Raw genomic sequence first — 17,315 nt, forward strand, 5'->3', positions numbered from 1 at the left:
CACCTCAGGTTTGATAATAAACAAAAGAAAATAAACCAATCAAAAATCTTCATATGATTTAGTACAGTACACTACACACTAGTGACAATGTAAACTTATTGATTATACAAGTGGTTTAGCGTTTAGGTACTTACAGCCAAAGTATCCAAAGACATTGGATTTTCTGTTTTTTTGTCTCATAAACTATTGTTTAAGACATGATGCTTGAACCCCAGTATTTCTGTATTACAGGTTGGTTAGGATCCCGAAATTACTACTTGCATTAGGTACTTTGTTGTTCATCTATGAACTGTGCAAGGGACACCAGGATTTGAGAACGTAGAGGAAGGATTTTGTCCGAAGCCGGAATCCGTTGACTTGTTCTGAGCCGAACAAATATGCATTTCGGATTGGGTGTAAACCCAGGTGAGAAGGTTTATGGCATGGTAGGCAATATACCGATGAATACGACTGCATCTCAGCTCGTTAAGTGAATAGGTAACAACGGAGGCAGAGCTAGTTTATGAGTCTCAGCTCGTTAATTAGCCCAAAAACGCATTATCTAAAGCATCTATATAATTACGAAGATTCTATATCATAAGCGACAATGTTGTTTTCTTACATCGACGGTTCTCTACAGTTTGGACACATAAAAGACGGTACAAATTGATCATAATTCCTAAGTTTCGAGAATTTGGGAGATTTACATTTTGGTAATATAAAGGACAGTCGGATGAACCCTCCAAATAATATACCACCGTCCTAAGTATTTCGCACGATTCATATATGAAAAACGTAACGCATGTCTGTAACCAATCCTACCCTTTTCTCTCGCTATTAACCCAACACAACGAACGTTTCGAAAACTGAAATACAGATGAGATGTCAAAATGATTTCTTCCTTCTAGGTTTTCAGTTTTGATCCACTTTCTGCAACCCAAATCTCCTAGCTTTAAGGTTTGATTGATCACTTCTCTTCGAAGGGCACTTCCTTTTGGATGAACTCATTTGCCAGGGTTACAATAAGAAATTTATTCATACCACTCCAGTTCCTCCATCTCCATATGCCAAAATTAGGGTTTTTGATTGATCTTCCGTAACGAAAGTAAAAAACCCTCATTCAATGGTATTAACATCCACCATATTTCTGATTCATCGTATGAGATTTTCTGAAACAAAAATTTGGTATGAAAGAGACATGCAAATCGGGTTTAGAATACCATTGCTTTTAACAAGTCCCGGATGTTCGGAAGTTGGAGAAGTTCAAGGTTTAATTTTTTGTGGATAGAGAAATGCAAGAATATGACAAAGGGAAACCATGCCAGATTCAAGTCAGGCTCATCCATAAGTGGCATGTAGTTGAGGTCTCCTTTTGTATGGTCTCCTCCATTTTCGTTGGTGGTAACTCTATTCTATTGTGAGGTCTCCTCCAATCTAGAAACTGAATAGATATCAAGAATATCTTTCAGGTGTCAATTTTCGTTGATTAAAAAATAACTTGACGAAAACATCAGAAATAAAACAATTTAGTTCTGCAAATTGTCTATTGCTTCACTTAATTGGATCAATGCCTCATCTTTCGTATTTGAATTTATTTTCTACCCTACTTTTTTCCAGGTGCATATAGCCGAGTACAACAAGGTTTGCAGTAAACTTAATGTGATTAGCATAAAGCAAAGTGAAAGGTATGGGCAACTGACAATCGTTCCTCGAAAAATATTTAAACATAAAAAGGATAATGTTAACAACGTGGTACAATTTAACATACAAAGGCATCCACAAATCCTCACATTATGCACACACAGTTGGCACTAGGAGTTTATAATCAGTAAAACTGCATATGAGTTATAGTACTTTTTTTATGGCCAAAAATGTGAAGGATAGATCTAAAGCTTCGCATAGGAAGCAAGGACCGGATCTATAAGCTTAGAGATGACCAAAAACAAAGACTTGTGAATATCTAATGGGATAAGCAACCACCAAGTCTTTGTAATAAGTTCTCTTATAATGAAAACATTAATGGAACGAGAAACTAATTGGGAAAATATAACTCCTGAAACCGTCCATGTTTATTTAATGTCCATGTCCGTGCACGAAAACATTTGCAAACCCATATATGACTCATATGAGCATGTTTTTTTCACATTTTCCAGGACCATTAACTCTTTTCAAACACCCATGGAAGTTCATAAAATTCGTTGTACTTTGGCATATTTGTTGGTCACAACATTACCAGCCTTTTATTTTTGTTTTGAGTATTATCAGGTCTACAAAATTTGTCGGACTTCTATGGGATTGATGGGTTTATGATGTATCCAACGAAATGTGATCAGACGAGATAAGGGTTGAATTTGAACTTTAAAGTCTTCCATGACTTGAGTAGTTCACTGAAATATTAATCTTCAAATGAAAAAACATGGTATTGAATGAATGGAAAGAAACTGTCATGTTGTCATAATCGAAGGGATTTTTCTTTTCCATACAATGTATGTTTTTTGGTTATTCAACTTAATTGTGTACACAGTAATTATCATGAATATGATTATGATTTGATTGCATTGACATGTGCAGGGCCCAAAACGTAGTAGACAACAAGGCGAATAACCTAAATTTAAATCAACCTTAATGAAAAATTTTAACATCAAGAATTTCACCAATTAAAGATGACATAAGAAGTGGCTGCCTATGGAATGAATCTGTATCAGATTAGGTACTGTTACTTTTTGGTAGAAGGGCTCAATCTTTGTGATGTCACTATTGTACATAACTGTAAAATAGATGAATAAAGGAATAACATTTGTGCTAGACATAAGATTATGAATATAAGTGATTGTGGGGCTAGCTGTAACAGTATATCCAGTTATCGACTACCATTGGCCTTGCATATATTCCAATAAGAAAAGCGGTGACTAAATATAATCCTCCCTGCATTTTCAACAATGCATTTCTTATTAGTGTGTTTTAGTGTATGATCAAGTTATTATTCTCGGCCTAGGATATCCATCATAGCTAAATACAACACATATATGAAGGTTTGTAGACTGCAAAATAACCTGGGTGGCAAACTGTTAAAAAATAACCGAAGACATTTGGAATCATTTCAGTGGACTAACTCATGGGTTCAGCTTTGGCATACTAAGTCCTGCAAAATAAAACTAGCTAAAAAAGTATGGTTCATTGTACCATTTGCGATTAGCTAGGCCTTACGGGGAGGAAGAGTTATGGCAAACAAAAAGATCACATAGAAGGATTTGTTGATCATAATAAAAATCAAGAGACTTACCTAATCCGTATTGCGAATCGGAAGAAATCAAGTGACAACGATTAATTTTTGGATTGTTTTTGATTGGGCTTAAATGTTTATTGTATGCTTTTGGTGTTTTGTCCCGTCCTTTTATTTCTTTATTTTTTCGATAAAAGTTAATTTTTTCCAGAAAAGACCGAATTTTCTTTTGAATACCATCATAAGTTAAAAAAAATAAAAAATCCTTCATTAACTCATTGTAAACTCGGACTGATCTCATCTCGCTCTTTGCATTAGAAATAAGACATGAAATACTGTGGCAGTGGAGTGCCAAACATTCTGATGGATGGTGGGCAGAACTGTTTTGAGAAATTATCCAAGTGGAGCAAGTCAGGTCTCCCCTTCCAACCAACCTTCCGAAGTCTACCTTTTGGTGCAACGAAAAATTAAACATGACATGACAATTGCTGGTGGACAAAAAATCTAATTAAGAGAATCGTTACTTTGTTGTGATCGGTTTTTGTGTTCGAGTTAAGTGCAGGCAACCAAACTACTTGGTTTCTTTTGATAGTACTCACAAAAGAAACCGTGCAGCTTAGGCTTCATCTCCGTTTCGTCAGCAATTACGATGTATTTGGAGCAACCGTGCCACGAAAATTATATCAACCATTAACGGATAGAGAACTGAAGATCTCATATTTCAAATATGTTACAAAAAAGAAATAATTATGTGATGTACCGATGTTACAAAAAAAAAAAAAGATTACATGATAAACGTTATGGGACAAGCATCAAATACATTGAGGAATCATTATTTGCCAACAACAAAAACATACCAAATTCCGTGCCGTTATGACACGGGTCATATCCTAGTCATTCTACCAAAAACAAATGGTTTTTGGACCATCTGACGGCTGTAAACGAGTGTTTTCAGACGATCGACGACTCACACCGTTGTGAAACTACAAAAGACAAATCGTGGCTTATAATGCCTCCCTATTTTACGCTCTGATTTAACGTCCCAGATGGGGTTACTTACTTGATTTCATTCTCTCTTCGATTTTTGACATTACTTTCCATTGATTGTTCATGACTTCATGCGTTACGAAAAGAAGAAGCTCCCCATTAACAGCTCACTAATTTATGTTCGACTACATAAATCTCAAAAGAAGCTATCTTCCAGAGGTTCTCACTATGTTTCTAAACTACTGTAAACGTTTTTCTTTTTTTTTTCCTTAATTTTTCGTTTGATTTAGTTTGCAAAGGTTTTTTTTTCCCTCATCTTCACTGATTTTTTTTACAATTTTACTGTCGAAATTTAACCAGTTTGTGAAAATTTGTAGTGATTGATGGTTGATCTTGGTTGCAGAACATGGAGACGCAGTACATCCACATTTGGTGACATTAGCGAATTTTTCTTTACATGATCTATTCTTTATATATGTTCTTGGTATCCTTGATAATGTACACAAGTTAGCATTAATGATTTTTTCTTCGTATGATCTATTCCTTATATTGGTTCTTGGTATCCCCTGATAGTTTACAACTGTGAGTAATGTGCTGAAATTGAGGAAGTTGAAGTAGAGATTAAGGTACAATTATCCAACTTCCGTATTTTTTTTAATGATTCTTGGTCTATTTTAATTTAGGAGTATGTCTTTAAATTGAAATTTCAGGACTACATGAATCTGTTTATGTAGAATAATCTATGTGAGTAAGTTGCACACCAACAGTTTGACAGTACATCCCAATGACCGATGTTCTAACTCTAGATTTCCATGAGCTTGCTATGAATTTTCCTCTAACTTGGTTCAGGTTTCATACCTTATCTGATTCCGAAAGAATCTTTATATATTTTGCTCGGTGATAAATTTTATACAATTCTATTTTGATATGGGATTAATATCCTCTGTTTTATTTGTGAGTTTCAGTTTCAAATTGGGTGTATCATTCTTCATGTTCATATGCATACCGATGTATTTAACTAATAAAACTGTATGAAATTAGAATCTTTAGCGTATAAGGTTCGCTATAAGATGCAGACTCTTTGTATGATCTATTCCTTATATTGGTTCTTGGTATCCCCTGATAATGTACACAAGGTAGCATTAATGATTTTTTCTTCGTATGATCTATTCATACGATCATTAGTGTACACAAGGTAGCATTAGTGATTCCACCGGGAGGCTTGAAACAACTTAAAGGTAATCATCCAATTTTACTTTTATGTTAAGTTGAATTTGCAATTTATAACATTAGCATAAACATTCACCGATCGCTATCCCCTAGACCATTTGGTTGTGGAATAATTAAAAGAATGTTTTTAATTTTATTTTCTTGGTGTTGTCTCTATTCTCACCAGATATAACTTGCTTTTGGTATACAACTTTAATTGATTGGATTTACAATTGTGCACTGTAAGATATAGTTATGCTAAAATCTTGGTAATGTGATCTTACTACCATTAGCTATAATTTCTTTTCCTTTTCAACTTCTCTGCTGACTATTTCTTGGTCAAGTATTCCACTTTGTCATACATATGAGAAATTTGAAATTCTGACCTAAGAGTTGTTATGTATTTATTTGATCAAAGTGATCTAGGCAACTAAGGCTACATTTTTGCAACATTTTAGAATTCCACAGGCCTTTGAAAAAGATGTCTTCCCTTGGAGCAAGGGAGAACTCCAACTGATCAACTTTTAGGACGCAGCTTAGGAAAATTAAGGCAATAATATTGAGAGAAACAACTGGTGGTGGTGAAGGTGGACCTGGTGAATAATGGTGACAAGAAGAGGCGTATCTTTACTCCAAAAATTATTTTTTTGATTAAAATCACCTCGCGTCACTCCATACCGCCCACTGTTACAGAGGAAAGGCTTCTCAATAGCTAGAGTAAGAGGATTTTGAAAAGATAAACATTCAAGGCTAGGCCAAACAAAAAAGTCAGTCTACTTTTGTCAGTTTATGATGCCAAAAGCTGAAATTGATCAGACATAGTAATTTTTTTTTGTATTAAAGAGTTTTTCTTACCCGATCATATGTAAAAATGTAAAGTTTTTGTTTGCTTACAACTTTCATTGAACTCAGAAGATCATCATAATGCACATCTATTTTAGCAGATCAGGACACCAAAACCCACACAGAGAATAATATTTTCCTTAAAATATCTGCTAAGTGCTTCAAAAGTTTTACTAATAAATCATTGATTATCATTTCAGAAAAGGAGAAAAAGTTTGTGGATGAAATTTTTGCTGAAGCAGTATGAAGAAGGAAGAGCAAGGATTATTAAGGCTACTCCATACCCGTATATCACATACTACCCAATGTTGAAGAATCCGCTAAACAGACTGTAATGTGTTTGCTGAAGCGAATAACAATAATTGTATACTTACTGTTGGCACTCAAATATTGGAATTATTGCACATGTTTCAATCCGGGGTCGAGGGATAACATCTAGAGGAAGAATGCAACTAAAATTCCTTTCTGTCCAGTAGATTTCACAGCGTCTTGATACATCGCATTGTCATGGGCACCTATCTGAAAATGCAGTACGTTTTTATATTTATTTTCAAACTGAGCGCATTGCATTGTTTTATATTCGGTCATCTGGGTCATTTTGTTTTTAAATTTAATGATCATATTATTTACTTTGTGCAAAAAGATTCAGACCAGTTGGAGTTGTTTCTAGGGAAGTATTATTAACTTCCCTGGAAACATATTATTAACTTTGTGCAAAAAGTATTATTAACTTCCCTAGAAACATATTTTGTATAAAGTTAATAAAAATGATCACATTATTAACTTTGTGCAAAAAGATTAGAATTTACTAGGGAAGTATTATCAAAAAAACTTAAACTTATATAGTGCTAGCTCACAACTGATTTGTATTCTAATATAAACTCCATGCAGCTTTAACCAGTAGAGCTTTGTTGCTTTAAATTTCTAAAGTCTACATTTCCAACTGATTGCAAGGCCTCGACTAAGATATTCAAATTAGGAAATTTCATATACCTTCTTCTTTGATGTTCTTTTTTCTAATTAAAGTTAATTACCTTGACTTATTTGTTTATTCCTAGCTAATTTGCTGCCTTCTTTCCAGTTTGATGGTTTTATAGAATACCATCAACGTTAGCTGGCATCAACATTGGAGCTCAAGCTAGCTCAAGTTAGCTCAAGTTAGCAGCAATCAATACTCTTTATTATTTATGAGTTATTGATACAGTTAAGAGGTGAGAAGGTGGAGTTCGAGGGCATCTTATGGGGGAAAGTCTGGATCTGAAATTTGCAAGGAATGACATGATGTTTGCAGATTCATCTTTCTCATCATTTCTCACCGAAGGAAGCCGTAGAATTCGATGTTTTACATTTTCTATATGTTTTAAAACCGATGCAGATTGATATGAAAAAAGAATTCCCCGATGCAGATTGATATGAAAATGACCGAATGTTTTCATATCAAAACGTTTTAAAAAGGTTTTGAAGTTTTTTTTTGCTAATAAAACGACCGCACGTTTTAAACGATGAGTCGATGAACGAATTGAGATTGTAATATAGAAAAGTACGGTGGAGAGGTTTTGCGTTATTTTTACTCAAATTAGAAATTTCTAGGTTATTTCAATTAATTACACTTTTTTTGGTGCCAATCCTACATTCATCCGTTGGTACTAGGGAATTAAACTCTTTGAACTTTTTGATGCCATAGTACATTTTTACCTGAAATCTAAAAGTATATAACTACCCCAAATCAATTTAAAGCCCGGGCCATTACGACACGGGTCATATTGTAGTCTAAAGACAATAACGAAAATAGAAAAAAGAAACAATTAAAAAAAACTCAGAAGCCCTTCTCCTAAAATATCAAAGCCCGGACCGTTACCGCACGGGTCATATTCTAGTGATAAGAAAATGAACAAATCCATGTGAAAACCATTTCGTAAATGCAACATTTTGTGCTAATAAAACTCATGGATAGACAACATCAATTGTTGGGCCTGAACTATGAACCAAGTTGGCAGATTACGTTTTACCCGCATCAGATTTAGGAGAAGCCTATTTCAAATTTCAATGACAGGTACCTAAGTCTAACATGTGAACTGCCATTTGGACTTTCCTATATAAGGACCGTCAGATTTCAAACTCCACTACCAAAAACTCTTGACGAAGCAACAAGATAACGACGGTAGAAAGACTGCTCTGAAAGGAGTTGCAAACTGAAGCACAATGACGGAGTGCCTAGCGACAATTGTCTCAAAAACCGAGACTAGAAAGGACCACAGCTGCACTTTTAGGGATCGAATTACTACAAGTAGCAAAAGAACTGGATTTGGTGGACCAGAAAGTTGCTGCACTGATCTTGAAGAAGCATCAGATTGACAAACTCAATAAAAACCTCCTCACCAGATTCTTTCAGAAACTTCTCCACCGGATTGCCGCTAAACTTGTTAGTCGATAGGGTCTCAAAATGTCCTTTAAGACCACGACTTTTATGATCTTCTTATCCTCAATGCCACTACATACTGCACATCAAAGTTGCGGATTTAATGCTGAACCAGTGCACTTTCTGTTAATTGCACCAACGAAGTGGTCTCGCAGATGTCCTTCTGTTTTCTGTACACATCACATTGCTGCAAAATACAACACCCACTGAGGCTGGCGATGTCAACATAGTGGCTTGCTAAAGCAAGCAAAAGATGCTTATTCTCTTCGTTTGAGAAAGTCTTCAAGTGATGTTGAGTCACATGGTGACCATTTGAGCCCTTATTCAACTTAACAGTACCTTCGTTTAGCACACTTATAAGTCCATGTTGTCCTGCTGTTAAGCTTTCCAACACTTTCAACATTTCCTTCAGTACAGTTCAAGAACATCTTCTGTACAAGATAACTTCCAAGAGGGTCAAAAAGAAGTAGGCAATACAGAAATATTCAATTGAATATCATGATAACATCCATTTTCCAATCCCGCCTGGTGTAGTCCTACGCCCAAGTTGATCTTCAGCTATATCTACTAACAAACACCAATTCTGCGGATTCTTATACCCACATCTGATGAAGGAACAATAAAAAACACAATACTATCTTTTCTTTCTTCAAACACTAACAATGACTGCTGCTGCTTCAATATCAGTTAACGCTACAGGTCAGAGACTACTCCAGCTATAATGCCTTCAGCTTGTAACATTAAGGCCTAGTGAAAGTAATGAACCACACTGCATATACAACATTTACCACACTTGGACTACCGCCTTCACTACATGGAACTCACATCAGAAACTAATCTGGCTATAATGCCTTCAGCTGGTAACAATTACAGCTTGGTGAAGGTAATGAACCACACTGCGTATGCAGCACTTACCAGACTTAGACTACCATCTGCATTGACTTGCAAGCACTACAAGAACAACTTCTATTAGCACTGCATTGACTTGTAAACAATTTTCATGTGAATTACGAGTTTACTTTCATATGTACGCAACTCAGAGTACACAAACTAACCTGAAGCTTCGATGTAATAATCACCTGTATCGTTGTCGTGGAAGAATGAGTAGTCGACCTCTTCACCACTCATTTGGCATATACGAACATTAAAATGAGAAATTCCTTCGTACTTAAGCACCAAAAATGTTCCTGAAGTTGTGGAGTAACTTTCAAATAGTTCGCTTAAACCCTGCTTAAAATAAACACCACCATCATCAGAGTTTGAGTCTCTTTTAATTTCAACAAACCACTCAATTCCACCGGGAACAATAAAACCGCATGCAAATCATCTCCATATTCCGTTACAAACCCTTGAGGGATCCTCTACATTCAAACAAAAGGGTTAGTTAGTAATGATAGTAACACGATATTGATTTATGTTCTTAAAGGAGATAAAATTCAATTCTCAGTAATGTAAGTCACACTTACTATCTTTTCCTGTTGAACTTGGTAGTTGTTGATGATTTGGATGAAACTAGGTCCTCCCATTTATTTATTTTTGTTATCATTGCTATAGTCGCGAATAATTGACTGCAAAAGATGCAGAATTAAAATTACAGACAAGCTGAGCAACTGAATCAAATACATTAAGCATAACCAAATGAAAATAAAATACCTACCAGAGCAACAATCTCCTCAAACTCAATTGGTTCATCACCCTTATCTTTCGAACTCTTCATTCTAGCAGTAAACATCTTGACTAGTCTGGAGACAACAAATTCAACATAAGTACAGAATGACATGGGAGATAAGCTAATATTCTTAAGCTCACAAACAAAATGAATTCAAAGCAATTTTGCTTGATGAACTCAACAATTACACAACATCAAAAAATCATTCACATATTACAGACATAACAGCTTAAAATCATTAATAGAGTGCTTACATAAAAGAACCCATCATTCATACACAACCTAATCACAGATTATTGAGCAATATTCCATCAAATTAAACATTCTCAGCTTCATAATAACTTGAATTGAAAGAAAGCCATCATCAGATAGAATTTCTATTAACCATTAAAACAGTAATCAACCCCTAATTTCGAATGCAACGGACACAGACACTTCATCAGTAAGGGTTTTATGATTTTGAACCCAACTTCAAAATAACCAAAATTAGAAAACAAAGAAAACATGAAATCATATGGATCAGGGTTCATAATTCTTACATTTTTCACGAATCTTCACTGTCTTCATTAAAATGATGAAGAAACAATTTGCTTCTTTGTTTCCTCCTGCTCTCCAAATATGAAGATAAATTCAATTTCGAGTAAAGTGAGAACGTGGCTTTTCCCTGAGTCGGGCCCTGGGTTGCACACACGCGGACGAGATAAAATTTTCAAAAAAAACTAGGACGCATACACGTATATACATATTTTATTTATATATTATTTATATATGTAATCATGTATTTATACAATAAAGTCAAGTATTTCGATCTTAAAAATTAGAATATGATGCTACATGTGTATAAATTTCAAGAGAAAAGAAGATATCGTTTGTTTATACATGCTGAAGGTCAAACAATCAGTCACTATTAAACATATCGCACAATCAAAATGCATTCTTAGAACAACACATGCCCAACCAAGGGTATACGTGATGTCATTTCCAATTACAAAACCCTAATAAAGACCTAAATTATTGATCTAGATGTTTGTGTTTCTTCATTTGGTTAATAATGGTAAAAATAAAGTAAGAAGTTTAAATGAAAATGAAAAAAAAATGCGTCGGACACGTGTCATCGGTGCGTCCAAACCAGACGCACGCAGGACGCGCAAATTGGTGCGTCAGACACGCGTCGGTTCAAGAAATGGAGCATCCGTGCATCCCAGTTCGGGCCTTGTGCGTCGCACACTCTGGACAGGCTCTGCGGACAATTGCTATTCCAAAGCGTATCTGGTTTTCTATTGCCACTCGGCCACCCCATTTCTATTCCAAAGCGTATCTGGTTTTCTATTCCCACTCGGTCACCCCTATTGATGCCTATAAAAAGAAGACGCATTCAGCGTTTTAGTTTGTGTTATCTATCACAGGAAGAGAGGAGCAATCAGTACAGGAAGGGATTATTCTAGTTCTAGTGGAGGAGAAGATTATTCGATGGCAGAACCTGCTGCTGGCTCAGAGGAATCTGAAAGTATTTCTGTAGTGGTTGTATCCGAAAATACAGAATCAACATTAGGTAGCACCAATTCAGGTAAAGAAGATTCATCTCCGAAGAACAAAACAACTTGGTGCTCATCAAAAGTGTTGCTTTTGATTTTTTGTTTGATGATGTGGTTTTTAGTTTAGGGTTAAAATCGTAAAACCTTAGTCAAACAGTGACGTCACACTTGAATAGCACATTTATCAAATCATTCAACATGTATGCGTAAAATTACCGGGGTACCTTTTTTTTTATGCAAATACCATGCTCCACGGCAGAGCCCTCGGTACTGACTGGCATCATCTCTACACATGCCAGCTGCGCATGCTATCCAAACGTGCCAATCACACGTGCCACATATTTTAAACTAGGGTGTCGACACGCTAAACCCAAATAGCCATATCTCTGCGCCAAAGGAATGCCAACGATGCCAGCCGCACCATCGTGCCAATGGCATGCCATGCCAGCCGCACCATCGTGCCAATGGCATGCCATGCCATCCACGTCTCCACGCCAAAGGCATGCCAACCATGCCAGCCGCACCACCCTGCCAATCGCATGCCATGCCAGCCACGTCTCCGCGCCAAAGGCATGACAACCATGCCAGCCACACCACCGTGCAAATGGCATGCCATGCTAGCCGCACCACCATGCAAATGGCATGCCATGCTAGCCACATCTTCGCGCCAAAGGCATGCCAACCGCACCACTATGCCAATGGCATGCCATGCAAGCCACATCTCCGCGTCAAAGGCATGCCAATCATGCCAGCCGCACCACCATGCCAGCCACATCTCCGCGCCAAAGGCATGCCAACCATGCCAGACGCACCACCGTGCCAATGGCATGCCATGCAAGCCACGTCTTCGCGCCAAAAGCATACCAACCATGTCAACCGCTCCATAGTGCCAATGGCATGCCATGTCAGCCGCACCATAGTGCTAATGACATGCCATGCCAGCCAGACCTCCTCACCAAATCCATGCCGTCCATGCTTCCATGCCGCTGGCTACCAAACGAAGGGTTGCAATAATCAACGACCACCCTTCCTTCGGAGATGCAAATCTCAGCCGTCCAAGTTCGCCACCAAACGCGTGGAAACTTTTGGCCCAAAGCCAAGCCCTAATTTTGGCCGCTCCTAAACTATGCCAAAAACCTAATTTTGGCCGCGCCTAAGACTATGCCAAAATCCAAGCTTGGCCGCGCCTAAACTATGCCAAAGCCATGCCGGCCATGCCTCCATGCCGCTGGCTGCCAAACGGAGGGTTGAGGAAATCAACGGCTACCCCTCCTTCTGAGACGCAAATCTCAGCCGTACAAGCTTGCCACCAAACCAAACGATTTGTGGCAACCTCTTGGCTGCGATGCCAAATTCCCACGATTTATGCCAAACCTTAATTTTGGCCGTGCCAAGAGCATGCACGAGCCGTGCTGGCCATGCCTCCATGCCGCTGGCCGCCAAACGGAGGGTTGCAACAATCAACGGCTACCCCACCTTCTGAGACGCAAATCTCATCCGTACAAGCTTGCCACCAAACCAAACGATTTTTGGCAACCTCTTGGCTGCGACGCCAAAGTTCCACGGTTTGTGCCAAATCCTAATTTGGACCGCGCCAAGAGCATGCACGAGCCGTGCTGGCCATGTCGTTGGTCGCCAAACAGAGGGTTGCAACAATCAACGACTACCACTCCTTCTGAGACGCAAATCTCATCCATACAAGCTTGCCACCAAAGCAAACGATTTGTGGAAACCTCTTGGCTACGATGCCAAAGTTCCACGGTTTGTGCCAAACCCTAATTTGGACTGCGCCAAGAGCATGCACGAGCCGTGCTGGCCATGCCTCCACGCCGCTGGCCGCCAAATGGAGGGTTGCAACAATCAACGGCTACCCCTCCTTCTGAACGCAAATCTCAGCCGTACAAGCTTCCCACCAAACCAAATGATTTGTGGAAACCTCTTGGTTGCGATGCCAAATTTCCACGGTTTGTGCCAAACCCTAATTTGGGCCGCGTCAACAGCATGCACGAGCCGTTCTGGCCATGCCTCCATGCCTCTAGCCACCAAACGGAGGGTTGCAACAATCAACGGCCACCTCTCTTTCTGAGATGAAAATCTCAGCTGTACAAGCTTGCCACCAAACGACTTGTGGAAATCTCTTGGCTACGCTGCCAACTCTTTGGCCACGGCACACACTTGGCTATGCCAATTCTTTGGTCACGGCACCGAAACCTAATCAGCCATGCCAAGAGCATGCTCAAGCCATGAACCATGGCCACTGCACTGGCTACCAAACAGAACGTAACCACAATCAATGGCTAACCTTCCTCTCAAGATGCAAAATCTCGGCCGTCGAAGGTCACCACCAAACCGGAAAGCCTCTCAATCTTAACTTGCCAAACAATAGAAACATGCTACACGTTTTCCACGAAAACACTTGAGACATCAAAACATGTCACAGAACTGGGGGATGCTCATCAGGGTATTGGTCTGGCGGTTTACAGCGTGCGGCGTACACTATGCCCGTTACAAGAAAGTGTCATAAGAGTGAGGCGGTTAGTAAATACAGAAAGTAATGGTGAAACGTTTCCTTCATTATGGAAACATCAATTCCATGCGTTACCGCTTTCTTTCATTTACTCAATCGTTTCTACTTCTTACGAGACCATGGTGCGTTTTGTTGCGACTTGTATAAATAGGTCTCACCTATTTCTACCAAAGGACAAGTTTTGGTCAGGAGAATACAACACTCAGAAATCACTTGTTAGCTTTCCCATCTGTTAGCTTTCCACTTTTGATACAAGTTGTCAAACAACTACTCTTCCCGAATCAACTATTCTGGTCTCAACACTCTCTTCGCTTTCCTCCCTAAACTAACCCTTCTTCTTCACTTTGTGACCGAAGAAAGTCTGGAACGGCCATCTCTTGGTTTAGGCCAGATTTTTACAGATTGATCTCTCAAATCAAAGTACTCCCTTGCAGTACATTATTTAGGGTTTAGACTCGTTTCTCACCCACACACTCGAAATTACCAAAATCAGCAGAAACTGTTTTCACCCTCAAACAATTGGTGACCACCGTGCCAATGGCATGCCATTCCAACCACATCTCCGCGCCAAAGGCATGCCAACCATGCCAGCCGCACCACTGTTCCAATGGCATGCCATGCCAGCCACATCTCCGCGCCAAAGGAATGCCAACCATGCTAGGCGCACCACCGTGCCAATGGCATGCCATGCCAGCCACATCTTCGCGCCAAAGGCATGCAAACCATGCCAGGGGCACCACCATGCCAATGGAATGCCATGCCAGCCACATCACCACGCCAAAGGCATGCCAATCATGCCAGCCGCACCACCGTTCAAATGGCATGCCATGCCAGCCACATCTCTGCGCCAAAGGCATGCCAACCATGCCAGCCGCACCACCTTGCAATGGCATGCCATGAAAGCAACATCTCCACGCCAGAGGAATACCAACCATGCCAGCCGTACCATAGTGCCAATGGCATGCCATGCCAGCCACACTTCCGCACCAAAGCCATGCCAGCCATGCCTCCATGCCGCTGGCTACCAAACGAAGGGTTGCAAAAATCAACGACCACCCTTCCTTCTGAGATGCAAATCTCATCCATCCAAGTTCACCACCAAACGCGTGGCAACTTTTGTCCCAATGCCAAGCCCTAATTTTGGCCGCGCCTAAACTATGCCAAAACCCTAATTTTGGCCGCGCCTAAAACTATGCCAAAATCCTAGCTTGGCCACGCCTAAACCATGCCAAAGCCATGCCGGCCATGCCTCCATGTCGCTGGTTGCCAAACGGAGGGTTGAGGAAATCAACGGCTACCCCTCCTTCTGAGACGCAAATCTCAGCCGTACAAGCTTGCCACCAAACCAAACGATTTGTGGCAACCTCTTGGCTGCGATGCCAAAGTCCCACGGTTTGTTCCAAACCCTAATTTTGGCCGTGCCAAGAGCATGCACGAGCCGTGCTGGCCATGCCTCCATGCCGCTGGCCGCCAAACGGAGGGTTGCAACAATCAACGACTACCCCTCCTTCTGAGACGCAAATCTCAGCCGTACAAGCTTGCCACCAAACCAAACGATTTTTGGCAACCTTTTGGCTGCGACGCCAAATTTCCACGGTTTGTGCCAAATCCTATTTTGGACCGCGCCAACAGCATGCACGAGCCGTGCTGGCCATGTCGTTGGCCGCCAAACAGAGGGTTGCAACAATCAACGACTACCACTCCTTCTGAGACGCAAATCTCAGCCATACACGCTTTCCACAAAAGCAAATGATTTGTGGAAACCTCTTGGATACGATTCCAAAGTTCCACGGTTTGTGCCAAACCCTAATTTGGACTGCGCCAAGAGCATGCACGAGCCGTGCTGGCCATGCCTCCATGTCGCTGGGCGCCAAACGGAGGGTTGCAACAATCAACGGATACCCCTCCTTCTGAACGCAAATCTCAGCCGTACAAGCTTCCCACCAAACCAAATGATTTGTGGAAACCTCTTGGCTGCGATGCCAAAGTTCCACGGTTTGTGCCATACCCTAATTTGGGCCGCGTCAACAGCATGAACGAGCCGTTCTGGCCATGCCTCCATGCCTCTAGCCACCAAACGGAGGGTTGCAACAATCAACGACCACCTCTCTTTCTGAGATGAAAATCTCAGCTGTACAAGCTTGCCACCAAACGACTTGTGGCAATCTCTTGGCTACGCTGCCAACTCTTTGGCCACGGCACACACTTGGCTATGCCAATTCTTTGGTCACGGCACCGAAACCTAATCAGCCACGCCAAGAGCATGCGCAGGCCATGAACCATGGCCACTGCACTGGCTACCAAACAGAACGTAACCACAATCAATGGCTAACCTTCCTCTCAAGATGCAAAATCTCGGCCGTCGAAGGTCACCACCAAACCGGAAAGCCTCTCAATCTTAACTTGCCAAAAAATAGAAACATGCTACACGTTTTCCACGAAAACACTTGAGACATCAAAACATGTCACAGAACTGAGGGATGCTCATCAGGGTATTGGTCTGGCGGTTTACATCGTGCGGCGTACACTATGCCCGTTACAAGAAAGTGTCATAAGAGTGAGGCGGTTAGTAAATACAGAAAGTAATGGTGAAACGTTTCCTTCATTATGGAAACAACAATTCCATGCGTTACCGCTTTCTTTCATTTACTCAATCGTTTCTACTTCTTACGAGACCAGGGTACGTTTTGTTGCGACTTGTATAAATAGGTCTCACCTATTTCTACCAAAGGACAAGTTTTGGTCAGGAGAATACAACACTCAGAAATCACTTGTTAGCTTTCCCATCTGTTAGCTTTCCACTTTTTGATACAAGTTGTCAAACAACTACTCTTCCCGAATCAACTATTCTGGTCTCAACACTCTCTTCGCTTTCCTCCCTAAACTAACCCTTCTTCTTCACTTTGTGACCGAAGAAAGTCTGG

General features: G+C 40.1%; 2 long non-coding RNA genes across 3 annotated transcripts; one reads left to right on the plus strand and one right to left on the minus strand.

The window, feature by feature from the left end:
* The first annotated feature begins 4,313 nt into the window (after nt 1-4,313).
* LOC113353588 lies at nt 4,314-7,466 on the plus strand. The gene is made up of 3 exons (XR_003361391.1): nt 4,314-4,408; nt 4,593-6,771; nt 7,323-7,466. It is a non-coding gene; the product is annotated as an uncharacterized LOC113353588 (long non-coding RNA).
* A 607-nt stretch (nt 7,467-8,073) lies between these two features.
* Nucleotides 8,074-10,973, minus strand: LOC113348119. Of its 2 annotated transcripts, XR_003359502.1 has the most exons (5): nt 10,869-10,973; nt 10,318-10,402; nt 10,127-10,228; nt 9,716-10,021; nt 8,074-9,611 (listed from the first exon to the last, which is right to left on the minus strand). It is a non-coding gene; the product is annotated as an uncharacterized LOC113348119 (long non-coding RNA). The 2 variants fall into 2 exon arrangements; XR_003359501.1 differs by having other exon boundaries at nt 8,074-10,021.
* Between the last annotated feature and the right edge of the window lie 6,342 nt (nt 10,974-17,315).

The sequence above is a fragment of the Papaver somniferum genome, chromosome 2, assembly GCF_003573695.1.
Source record: "Papaver somniferum cultivar HN1 chromosome 2, ASM357369v1, whole genome shotgun sequence".
NCBI lineage: Eukaryota > Viridiplantae > Streptophyta > Magnoliopsida > Ranunculales > Papaveraceae > Papaver > Papaver somniferum.